The sequence below is a fragment of the Miniopterus schreibersii genome (genome assembly GCF_964146895.1).
Source record: "Miniopterus schreibersii genome assembly, chromosome: 1".
Taxonomy (NCBI): Eukaryota; Metazoa; Chordata; class Mammalia; order Chiroptera; family Miniopteridae; genus Miniopterus; species Miniopterus schreibersii.
In genome coordinates, this window is record NC_138101.1 from 83,579,641 (window position 1) to 83,593,490 (window position 13,850).

A 13,850-nucleotide genomic window follows, 5' to 3' on the forward strand; every position below is an offset into this window, starting at 1 on the left:
GGGATAACGTTTCTCTGGGAAATTGGGGCATTCAAAACCACTTGTGTTTGCTAGGGTATTTAGAGAGCAGCACATGCCCAGGGCAGGATGTATCCTCAGAAAGACCTGAGATCCTAAACTCCTTTTTTGCTTATCTCTAGGTACAGTGCAAGCAGGATGTAAAGACTAAGCAAGGCAGAGCTGTAAACATGTTGGATAACCACTGAACAAATAGTCCCAGCACAGAGCCAATCTTCAAAGACTGGAAGAGGTGTTTCTTTTTACTGTTTTTTTTCTTTTTTATTCTCCCTCACTTTCTCACCTGGTAGTCAAGCAAATCTTTGTCAAAACACCAGTCAAACGCAAGCTGAAGAAATAGAGACTTTAGAGATGTAAGTGACAAAGAAAACACTTTTAAAAAACTGTTTCGAAACCACTAACAAAACAAAACAAAGAGCTGCAGCATACAGCAAGTAACAAAACTGTAAGGAATCTTCTCCTAAGAGTTACCACATTCAATATGTCCAGTTTTCAAGAAAGAGTTATAGAGCATGCAAACAAAAAGAAAGTATAGCCCATTCGCAGAAGAAATTAACAGAATCTGTCCCTCCAAAAGTGCAAAGATGGGACTTACTAGAAAAAGACTTTAAGAAAAAAGAATTTTAAAAAAAGAGTACCTATTAAATCTATATGCTTACCAACATATACACAACTTACATACAATCCCAGAAGGAAAGGATAAAAGGCAACAGGCAAAGAGAATAAATATCTGAAGAAATAAAAGCCCAAAACTTCCCAATATGATAAAAGACCTTAATCTACACACTCAAGAGGATCAAGAAACCACAAGAGGAATAAACACGAAGATCCAAACTGAGATACTTAATAATAACTGCTAAAAGCCAAGGGAAAAGAAAACTTTTGAAGCATTAACATAGAAGCAACTTGTTACATACAAGAAATCCTCAATAAGATTAACAACAGATTTCTCATCAAATTCAATGAAGGCCATTAAGGAGTACAATTACATTTTTTAATTTCTGAAAGAAAAAAGAAAAAAACCTGTCACCCAAAAATTCTGTATCAAGCAAGGCTATCCCTCAAATAAAGAGAAAGTAAGGCATTTCTAATGAAATGTAAGGCAAGATACTCTGTTGCTAATAGACCTGGCCAACAAGAAATGGTAAAGAAGGACCTTTAGGCTAAAATAAAAGAACACTAGACAGTAACTAAAAGCCATACAAAAAAATAAAGAACTATAGTAAAGATAAGTATAGGTAAAAATTAAAGCCAGCATTATAATATTTTTTATATGTAACTACCCTTTATCTTTCCTACATGATTTAAAAGACAAATCCATGACATAATAATTATAGATCTGTGTTAATGAGCACATGATATATAGGGAGGTATAAAGACACAATATATAAAGACAAATTTTAATAAAACAACATAAAAACGGGGATGCAGCTGTATAACAACACAGTTTTTGTATACTATTGAAGATAAGCTGACATCAATTCAAACAAAGTTATTATAAATTTAGGATGCTAATTTTAATCCCCAAGAAAACCAGCGAGGACATACTTAAAAGATATACACAAGCCTGGCGGGCATGGCTCAGCGGTTGAGCACTGACCTTATGATCCAGGAGATCTCGGTTCAATTCCCAGTCAGGGCACATGACTGGGTTGCTGGCTCAGTCCCCAGCAGGGGCGTGCAGGAGGCAGCCGATCCATGACTCTCTCATCACTGATGTTTCTATCTCTCTCCCTCTCCCTTCCTCTCTCTGAAATCAATAAAATATATACATATATATATTTTTTAAAAAGACATACACAAAAAGAAGAAATTCAAAAGGTCACAATACCCAAATAATCAATGTAAGGCAGTACCGAAGAAACTAAAGAACAAAAAGGGCATAAAACACAAGAAAAAATAGTAAAACAGCATATATTCTTATCACTAACTACTTTAAATGGGTTAAATTTGCCAATCAAAAAACAGAGATTAGCTGAATGAATTAAAAATGATTCAATTCCATGCTATTAGAAACTCACTTTGGATACACAGATGCAAACAGGTTGAAAGTAAAAGAATGGAAAAAGATACTCTATGCAAATAGTAATCAAAAGAGATCTGAATGGCTACACTAATATCACACAAAAAGATCTTTAAGTCAAAAACTGTGAAGAGAGACTAGGAAGGACATATTAATGGTCACTAAAAAGTCAATTCAGAGTGTAAAAAATTTAAACACACACACCAAACAGCAGACCCCAAAAATATATGAAACAAAAATTCACAGCATTGAAGGGAAAATACACAGTTCTAAAATAATACTTGGAGACTTTAACACCCCACTCTCAATAATGTATAAAACTACTACACAGAAGATAGGTAAAGATATAGAGGACCTGAACAACACAATAAGCCAACTAAACTTTATAGAACAACCAACCCAACAACAGCAGAATACATATTCTTCTCAATTGCACATGGGACATTCTCCAAAACAGACTCTATGTTAGAACATAAATCTCCATAAATTTAAAAATAATTAACTTATACAAAGTATTTCCCCAATTCCAATGGAATAAAGCTAGAAATCATTAAAGAAAATGAAAAAATTACAAGTACTTAGAAATTAAAAAGACAGTCTTAAAGGACCATCATAGAATTTTTTTTAATTGAACATATATATACACACACACACATATATATATAACAGTATAATTCACAATGTCTGAAATCCAATCAAAGATTACCATGCACTCAAAGAAGGAGGAAAACACAGCCCATAATAAGAATAATCAATCAAACCCAATCAAGAACTGATATAAATGGTGAAATTGACAGAAAAACAACTGCATTCTAAATGTTCAAATAGTTAAGTAGAAACATGGAAGATATAAAAAGAAGATCCACATTAAACAGTAAACAACTTTAAACAAAAATAATGACATTTAATGATGGGGTTTATAGCAAAGATACATGCATGACAACAACTGCAAAAAGGTCAAAAAAATAGAAGTGGAACTATATTACTTAAGATTTAATACTATATATGTAGTAGTATAATAGTATCACTTGATTGTAGACTGTACTGAGTAAAAAAGATGTATACTTTCAACCCTAAGACAATGACTAACACAATACAACAAAACATACAGCTAATAACACAACAAAGAAGGTAAGATGGAATCATAAAAATCTCAAACCAAAAGGAGGGCAATAAGAGGAAAAAAGATAAAAAACAGATGGAGCAAATAAAAAACAGTATCAAGATGGTAGCTTTAAATCTAACCATATCATTCATCACATTAAATAAAAATGAACTAGACACCCCAATTAAAATGCATAGATTGTCAGAATGAAGATAAATAAATGGTCAATGAGCACATGAAAAGATGCTCAACTTTATTAGTTATTAGAAAAACATAAATCAAAAACAAAATATCACTTCATTTTGGCTAAAACCAAAAGACAAACATTAAAAAGTGTTGACAAAGATAGGGAGAAAAAAGAAACTAAATGCACTACTAGTAGAAAATGTAAAATGGTACACCCACATTGGAAAATATACTGGCAGCTTCTCGAAAAGATAACAGTAAACATGTGACCCAGTAATACCACTTCCAAGAATAATCCAAAAAAAAATTAAGACATATTACACACACACACACACAAATGTTTAAAGCAGTATAATTCAAAACAGCCCAAAAGTGTAAACAACCCAAATATCCATGAACTGTTAAATGGGTAAACAAAATATATCCATACTATCCATTTGGCAATTTTTAACAAGTGAAATACTGATACATGGTACTGATATATGCTACAACATGGGTGAATCTGGAAAATAGTATGCTAAGATAAACAAGGAAGTTACAAAAGACCATATATTAAATGACTCCATTTATTAAAAATGTCCAGAATAGGCAAATGGACAGAGTAGGTTAATGGTTGCCTAGAGTGGAGGTGTTGAGGGGAAATGAGAAGTGAACACTAATGGTTACAGTATGTCTTTTTGGCAAGATGAAAATGTTCTAAAATTTCATTTAATGATGGTGCACAATTCTTTGAATACAGTCATGTGTCACATAACGACATTTCAGTCAACAATGGATCACATATGTGACAGTGGTCCCAAAAATTTTATAAGGGAGCTCTGAAACTAATATTAAAAAATTAAATTTAAAAAAATTACAGCCCCACCCTGGCCAGTGTAGCTAAGTTGGTTAGGCATCATCCAGTGCACCAAAGGGTTGCCAGTTCATTTCTGGTCAGAGCACATGCCCAGGTTCAGGGCTCAGTACCCAGTAGGGGGCTTGCAGGAGGAAGATGATTAATATTTCTCTCTCTACCTCTCCCTTTCTCTCAAAAAAACAAACAAACAAATGTATTTTTCTAAATTACAGCACCAAACAAAAACCAAAAACCCACTATAATGAAGCTGATAAATTCCTACTGACTAGTGACACCATAGTCATTATAATGCAACACATTACTGTGTCTGTGGTGATGTTGGTGTAAACAAACCTACTGTACTGCCAGTTATATAAATAATATATGCTATTAAACAATATGACATGTTAATACCTTTGGCAGCCTCATATATCTTGTGCTTATCAAGTCTCTTGATTGCATCATTTTCTCTTGTCCTTGATTTAATCTCATGTTGTTTTGTATAGTGACGTGCTGTAAAGGTGTCTAGTCTAGGAGCAATAGTTTAGGTGTATGGGAGGCTACACCATCTATGTTTCTGTAAGTACACTCTATGATGTTTACACAACAACAAAATCACCTAATGACACATTTCTCAGAACACGTCCATCACTGAGCAGAACATAACTGTATTTTTAAAACCACTCAATTGTATGCTTTAAGTGGGTTGATTGTCTAATATATGGTAACAGGAGATGATTTGACTTTGGGTGGTGGGCACACAGTACAATATACAGATCTTATAACAGAAATCCACAGCTGAAACCAATGTCCCCCCAATAAATTTAATTAAAAAAATAATAATAATAAAATAAAATGGTTAACTGTATGGTATATTAATAAAGCTGTTATATAAAACAATTAACAATAAAAAACGCCTCAATTTTTAAAATTGGCAAAAGATGTGAACACCTATCACTAAAGAAGATAGAATGGCAAAATTACTCATGAAAAGAAGCTAAAAAAATTTTTTTTAACTGATTGATTTTGGCAGGGGTGGGGGGGGAGATGGATTGATTTGTTGTTCCACTTATTTATGCATTTGTTGGTTGATTCTTGTGTGTACCCTGACCAGGGATCAAACCCAAAACCTTGGAGTATAAGGACAAGGCTTTAACCAACTGAGCTACCTGGCCAGGGCCAAGAAGCTAAAATTTATTACTCCTTAAGGAAATGTAAATTAAACCACAAGGATAGCGTTATACAACTATTAGAATGGCAAAAAGTAAAGACTGACCATACCAAATGCTGTAGAAGGTATAGAGCAACTGGAACTCTCATATGCTACTAGTGGGAATATAAAATGTAACCACAACTTTGAAAATAGTTTGTCACCCTTGGCTGGTGGTGCTCAGTGGTCAGAGCATCAGTCTAAGGACTGAAGGGTCGTGGGTTCAATTTCCAGTCAAGGCCACATACCTGGGTTGCAGGGCGATCCTCAGTCCCAGTGGGGCACATGTGGGAGGCACCAATCACATCGATGTTTCTCTCTCTCTAACCCCCACCTCCCTCCACACTCTCTACAAACCAATGCAAAAAAAATCCTTGAGTGAGGATTAACCGAAAAAAAAGAAAACAGTTTGTCAGTTCCTTAAATAATTAACATGCACATATCATTAAAAACTAGCCATTCCATGCCTAAGTATTTACCCAAGACAAATAAAAGGCTATCGTCATAAAGTATTATCACATGTTAATAATAGTTTAATTTGTAACAGCTAAAAATTAGAAACAATCTATCATTATCAACAGGTAAATGAATACACAACAAACAGAAATGAAATATTGATACATGTAATAAGAATGAATCTCAAGATATTTATACTGATGGAAATAAACCAGATAAAAATAGTGTGTATATATTACATACATATTTATGTGTCTAGACATACGTACATATATAGATTCCACTTATATAAAACTCTAAAAAATGCAAATTATTCTTAGTAATAGGAAGCAGATCAGTGGTTACCTGGAACAAAGCTAGGAAGACAAAAAGGTGGTACAGATATAGTGCAAAGGAGTATGAGGAAAGTTTTAGGAGTGATGCATATACTTGTGGACTTCACTGTGTTGATGGTTTCACTGGTATGCACATTAGTTAGAACTTATCAAACTGTTCGCTCTAAATATATGCAGTATTCTGAATGTCAATTGTATCTGATAAAAGATCTTTCAAATATGTTTTAAAAGAACAAAGAAATTTTAAAATAGATCTCAATCCTCCCAGTCAGAGTGGCTGTTAACAAGAAACAATTCAAACACATGAAAATACAGAAAAATTAAAACTAAAAGGAAAATTTGCCACTTGAAAACAAAAACTAATAGAAAGCTGAGGTAGTTATGTTACTATCATTTGAAATATACACTGAGACAAAAAGAGTACCAGAGAAAAAGGGGTACTCCACAATGATAAAAAATTCAATCTATAAGGAAGAGATACAGTAATTCTATATGTATATGGAACTAACAATCAAATCTGTTAGGCAAAAACTGAGACTACACAATGACAATGAGAAATATTAATATACTTTCATTAGTAAATAATAGAAAAAAATATTCAACAAATCAGCAAGGATAAAGAAAATGTTAACCTAAATATCAAATGTGACCTTATGGATATATATAAAACACTATACTCCAAGACTACAGAATTTTTAAAATTTATTTTCCAATTAGAGATGACATATAATATTGTATTTGTTTCAAGTATACAACATTGTGATTAGACATTTATACACCTTACAAGTAGAATACAGAACTTTTTAAGGTACATTGGAAATGTCTTTAAAAACCAACTATAGCCTGGCCAGCGTGACTCAGTGGTTGAGCATCAACCTGTGAACCAGGAGGTCACAGTCTGATTTCTGATCAGGGCACATACCCGGGTTTTGGGCACGATCCCCGGTAGGAAGCATGCAGGAGGCAACCAATCAATGACTCTCTCTCATCATTGATGTTTCTCTCTCTCTCTCTCTTACCCTTCCTCTCTCTGAAATCAATAAAAACATATTTTTTAAAAAAACACCAACAAAAAAACCCCAACCACAATCTAATAGTAAACCAAGTCTCATAACACATCCCATAGGACTAAAATCAAAGAGCATGTTTTCTGACCACAATGAAATCAAACTAGGAATCAATAATAAAAAGATTAAAACCTGATGTATCTGGAAATTAAGAAATAAACTTAATTATCAATGGGTCAAAGTAGTAATTAGAAAGGAAATTATAAGACTTTAACTTAAATTACATCTAAATTGTAAGATGAGCTAAATTCTTCCCTAGAAATATAGTTTTAAAAGCATATATTAGAAAGATCGCAAATTAATGAGATAAATAAGTTTCCATCTTAAAATTTTAGAAAATACCTAAATAACACCTCCCCAAAAATAGAAGGAAATAAAAATATTTGTAAATACTAACAAAAAGCAACAAAGCCAAATCAGTAGACTAACTTAGGAAAAAAGAGATGCCCAAATAATCAAGGACATTTTAAACTCTACAGACACTTAAAAGATTAGGAAGTGAAGAACTTTTTGCCAATATTCTTAAAAATTAATATGAAATAGATGAATTCCCCAAAACTACAACTTACCAAAACTAACCACAATTTAAAAATAGAAATTTTAAATAGCCTTTTAGCCCTGGACAGTGTGGCTCAGTAGTTATAGTGTCAGCTACTGCACTGAAGGGTCAAGGGTTCAAATCCCAGTAAAGGGCCAGTACCTAGGTTTCAGGTTCGCTCCCTACCCCCTGGTGGGGGAGAGTATGGGAGGCAACCAATCTATGTGTGTCTCTCACATTGATGTGTTTCCCTCTCTCTCTCTCTCTCTGTCCCCTCTTTCTTTCTCCCCCTCCCTTCCTTCCACTCTCTCTGAAAAGCAATGAAAAAAATATTCTCTGATGAAGATTAACAAATAAATAGCCCTTTAATCACTAAAAAAGATAAACACAATTATAATCTTTGGAAAACTCTAGACACAGGTTTACAAGAGAATCCCACAAAACACTTAAGGATAAAATAATAATGCCCTCCATATCCCTGGGTTTCACATCCACAGAGTCAACCAAACTCAAATTAAAATGAGTACATTCCATCCTTGGATGCAATAGGCAAACTTTCTGTATTGTTCTACACCATTTTACATAATGGACTTGAGCATCCTCAGATTTTGGTATTTGCAGGGGGTTTTGGAACCAATCCCCCATGGATACCAAGGGATGGATGTATCTCCATTCTAGATTTTTTAAAAAGAACAAACTCTTATCAAAATAGCATCAGAAGGTAATTTGCTCAATCTGTTAAAGCACAGTCACCAAAAAAATAAATAAGAGCAAGCAAACAAACAAATAAAACAAGAACTAACTATCACAACATAATGGTAAAATGCTCAACAAAATCCCTCTGAAGTTAAAAAAGAATGATATTTTACCATGTGCAAGAGCATGGATAGACCTAGAGGGTATTATACTAAGTGAAATAAGCCTGACATAGGGAGGCAAATATCATATGATATCACTTATATGTGGAATCTGGAATCTACAAAACAAAGTAAGTGAACAAACAAAACAGAAACAGAGTTATATATACAGAGAACAAACTGATGGAGGCCAGAGGGGAGGGGTCTTGGGAACAGAGTTTAAAAAGAAAAAAGGTGATGGGATTAAGGAGTATTAGTTGGTAGTTACAAAATAGGCATATGGATACAAGGTAAAGCATAGGGAATACAGTTAACAATGCTGTAATAACTATGGTGCCATGGATTACTTGAATTCTCAAATGGAACACACTATAAACTATATGAATGTCTATCTGCTGTGCTGTATACACTTAAAACTAATACAAGAGTGTTAAATGCAAACTGTAATTGGAAAATAAAATTAGAAAAAAGAAAACAATGTCTGCTATCACCACTTCAATTCAATGTACTGTTTAGTCCTGGCCAATGTATGAAGGCCAAAAAAAAGGGGGGGGGGGTCATTCAAACTTTTTTTAAAGGCCCTGCCCATTATTCTTTATTTTTGAAAATCTTTACTGTTGACAGTATTACAGATGACCCCTTTTTCCCCCTTGCCCCTCACTACCAGGTTCCTGCCCCACCCCAGGCCTTCACCACCCTATTGTCTTTGTTCATGGACAATGTATATATGCATATAAATTCTCTGATTAATCTCTTCCAGGCCCCCGACCCCCCTTTCCATGTTTTCATATCTCTGGTTCTATTTTATTCATCAGTTTTTTGTGATCATTAGATTCCTCATATAAGAGAGATCATGTGATATTTGTCTTCCTCTGACTAGCTTATTTCTCTTAGCATAATCACACTGTCCCTCCATGTCGTCTCTTATTTTAACTCTGATTTCTTTTTTAAAGCACGTAACAGAAAATTCACTACCTTAACCATTTTTTTCTGTTGTTAATCCTCAACCAAGGATATTTTGATCACTGACTTTTAGGAAAAGTGGGAAGGGGAGGACATATCGATGTGAGAGAGATACATAAATTGGTTGCCTCCCACATAACTCCCCAACTAGGGCCAGGGATTGAACCTGCAATCCAGGTACTCTCCCTTGACCGAGAATCAAACCAGAGAATCTTCAACATAGGCCAATGCTCTAACCACTGAGCAACACCAGCCAAGGGCGTACCTTAACCATTTTTAATTGTACAGTTCACTCCAGATTTTGCTATGCACCCTCTTCTTTATCTTTCTCCACATGAAATACTATACATTTTACTTACCTATCTTCTTTTTGGCCATTTTTCCTCACTATTTATAATCCCTGAGGGCACAGAATTTTGCTGTTTTGTTCATTGCTATATCTATCATACTGCCTGCATACAGGAGGCACATAATGAATGTACTGATAAAAGAAGGAAAACTTTCCCTAAGCTAATCTATAAATTCAAAACAATCATAAAAATAACAAAGGTTTTTTAAAAATGTTTTTCTTGATTTCAGAGAGAGGAAGGGAAAGGGAAAGAGAGAGGAAAATATCAATGATGAGAGAGAGTCACTGATCAGCTGCCTCCTGCATGCCCCCTACAGGGAATGGAGCCAGAAATCCGGGCATGTGCCCTGAGAGCAATGGAGCCGTGACCTCCTGGTTCACAGGTCGATGTTCAATCACTGAGCCACGCCAACCCGGCACAAAGGTATTTTTAAAAATTAAACATCCTGATAACATCAGTGATGTTGTATAGATTTTTTGTTCCTCTAATACAATGCAAAGAGAAGAGGACTTAACTTTGCAGTCTTCTTTTCCAAAACCCATAAACGCAATCTAATCATGAGAAAAACACCAGACAAAACCAGATTCAACAGGTACCTGCCCAATATTCCTCAAGATTGTCAAGGTCTTAAAAAACAAGAAATGACTGAAAACATTTACAGATCAGAGGTGACCACAGACATGGAAACAAAATACAAGCGGACATTAATAAAAAAAAATTGGTGAAATTCTTTTTTTAAAGTATAGAGTTAATAGTAATGTACCACTGTCAGTTTTTTAGTTTTGACAGATGTACCACACTAATGGGAAAAGTTAGTAGGAGAAACTTGGTAAAGGTATACAGGAACTCTCTATACTATTTTGCAACTTTTCTGTAAATCTAAAATTATTCCAAAACATAAAGTTCATTAAAACAAATTAAACAGAGGACAACAAGATGGCGGCACAGGTAAGCAGGGTACCTGCTGCCTCCCACAACATCATCAAAATTACAACTAGAATACAGGACCACCATCATTCAGAACCTCCTGAAATCTAGCTGAACAAAAGTCCTAAGGGTAGGAGGGGCGGAGATGTGGGGCACAATTGGGAGGAATGCGGAAACCGGGAACCTGGGTGCAGGGGTTTAAAACTGGGAGAGATATCTCATTGGTGGAGGTTTCCCAGACGAGCGAGGGGTCCCAGGCCCACATCAGACACCCCCAGGCCAAGGTTCCAGTGGAAGAGAAGTCCCCACAGGACACCTACTACACAAAGCCACTCTACAAATTCCAGGAGGCATAGCAGCTCTACAAAGAAACAAACATCAGGAAGCAGCCAAAATGTGGAGGCAAAAAAGCATGTCACAAAGGAAAGAACAAAAGAAATCTCCAGAAAAAGAACTAAATGAAATGTAGCAAAGCAAGCTACTACATACAAAGTTCAAAACAATCATTATAAGGATGCTCAAGGAACTTAACGAGAATGTCAAGGATCTTAGTTAAGACTTTTAAGGAAACTAGTGAGATCATCAATGACATAATAAAAAACCAGTCAGAAGTGAAGGCTACACTAACTGAAAGGAAGAATAATTTACAGGGAATCAACAGTAGAGAAGAGGACGCTGAGAATCAAATCGGCAATTTGGATTATGTATTGTGAATAAAGTTTGAATTAATACAATCTCAATAGAGGGGAAAGAGGCTAAAATTACAGATTTCAGAAGTTAACAGTGAAAAACCACTGAAATTAGAGATACACATACCCTCTGACCCAGCAATTCCACGTCTAGGAAATTTGGTCAATAGCTAATCACCCACACATATGATTATACTGTACATGATTATTTGTTTTAAAAGACTGAAAATAACTAAATGTCTATAAGAGACTGGTTAAATAAATTATGACTCATATATACAATTAAATATTATACAGAAGTACATGAGAGAAAAAGAGAGCTCTTTGTTACTTCTGTGTAATAATCTCCAAGATACATTATAAAATGAAGAAATTAATAAAATACTATGCCCTACATTTCTATAAAAAAAAATGTGTATAAAGAAAATAACTAGATAGATAAGAAGAATATGGTTAGCTTCCCAGTAAGGAAACTACATTAAAAAAAAGACAGGGAAATAAGAGCAAAAAGCTAGCATTATATCCCACTTCCTACTGACATATACATTATTCTGCTATCTCACCACCATCTAAACTCAACACATGAAAAGTAGTACACCTCAACATATTTATATATTCCTAAATAACTCTCCAAATACTATATTCATGACACTGTACATGAATAATTATGTTCAGTATCATGTACATTCCCTTACTCAGGTTTAACACCATCTACATTCAGCTGTCCACACAGAAATCTGAGTGACTCCCCTCACTCATCTCAGCTCATATCCATTAAGTCATATAATACTGCTGTAGATTTCTATTATTTAAGTGTGTTCGGTATCTAGTCCCTATTCTCCATAAACCAACCCCGTCATTCTAATCACTCCAAAATGCTAGCTGCTCAATTTTTAAGTCTACAAATTATGTCATAGCCTTCCATATATTCTTTTTGCTAAAGAATTTATTCTTTTTAACAGAATCCATCTCTGTTACTGGCAACCAAATAATATAATAGTATTTTAAATACTGGTAAGTAAAGCTTAAAAATGAAGCATTTAGAGTGATGGAAGCTCCTAGGGCCTGTGCTGTCATAGAAACACTGGAAAATGGAGGAGAAAATGTCAGAATCAACTTTGTAAGATCTGGAAAACAGTCTAAGTTTACAGCAACTGCCCTTGCCAGTGTGACTCAGTTGGTTGGAGCATTGTCCCATAAACCAAAGGTAGTGGGTTTGAGTCCCAGTCAGGGCACATACCCTGGTTGCAGGTTCGATCCTTGATCGGGGCACATCAGGGAGGCAACCAATCGATGTTTCTCCCCCCCCTTCTCACTTCCTCTCTCTCTATAATAAATGAAAAACATATCCTCCTCAGGTGAGGATTAAAAGAAAATAAAAATTTTTACAGCAACTAAGCAAATGTTCAATAAAGAGGCAATTTAAAAACAGTAAGAGCTTTGGCCCTGGCCAGGTGGCTCAGTTGGTTAGAGCATTGTCCCAGGTTCAATCCCTGGTCAGGGCACATACAAGAAACAACCAATGAATGTACAAATAAATGGAACAACAAACTGATGTTTCTCTTTCTCTCAAATCAATCAATAAATAAAACAACAGTAAGAGTTTTGTATCAGCTTTACTTGCCCTTGCTCTACACTGCCTCAGCTTAACAATGATCTTGAAGATAGCATTTCATGTTGACAGTGTGAAATCTGGTCCCTGGTTCCAGAAAGGACAGAGCAGAGACTGTTCTCAAAGAACTGTGTTTTACATTCTTTACTTATCTGGGGAAGGGGGAGAATGAGAGCCTGAAGGACTGACTCAAGGAAATTTGCCTTGTGTATCAAAGTCAGGTCTCTCTCAGGGTGTTCTAAGCTTAAGAGGTTGATTGTAATCCCCAGGATAACTACTAAAGAAATACATAAAAAATGAAGTAAGAATCAAAATCTGTTACAAGAGAAAAAGACGAATATTATACACTGAAAAGCAGTTCAAAACATCAAGAACATACAACAATTATAAAGATTTTTGCATCAAACATCAGAGCTTCAAAAAATATGGAGAGAGAAAAGAATTGAAAGGACAAATAGACAATTCTTCAAATACTTGAAAACTTCAAAACCCAAGTTTACATAATGGATAGAACTTAGAAAATCAATAAGCTGAATAACACTATAATACATCTAGACCACATTCTCCAAGATAGATCACAGGGTTAAGACCACAAAATAAGTATCAATAAATTTTAAAAGACCTGAAATCAGATCTTATCCAACACAATGGAATGAAAATAGAAATCAACAACAGAAGA

The 13,850-nt window shown here is 34.8% G+C and overlaps 1 protein-coding gene across 14 annotated transcripts in view; it reads right to left on the reverse strand.

Moving 5' to 3' along the window:
* MLLT10 (MLLT10 histone lysine methyltransferase DOT1L cofactor) overlaps positions 1–13,850 on the reverse strand; it is a 240,939-nt gene that overhangs the window by 154,592 nt on the left and 72,497 nt on the right. The gene's annotated exons all lie outside the window — the stretch shown is intronic.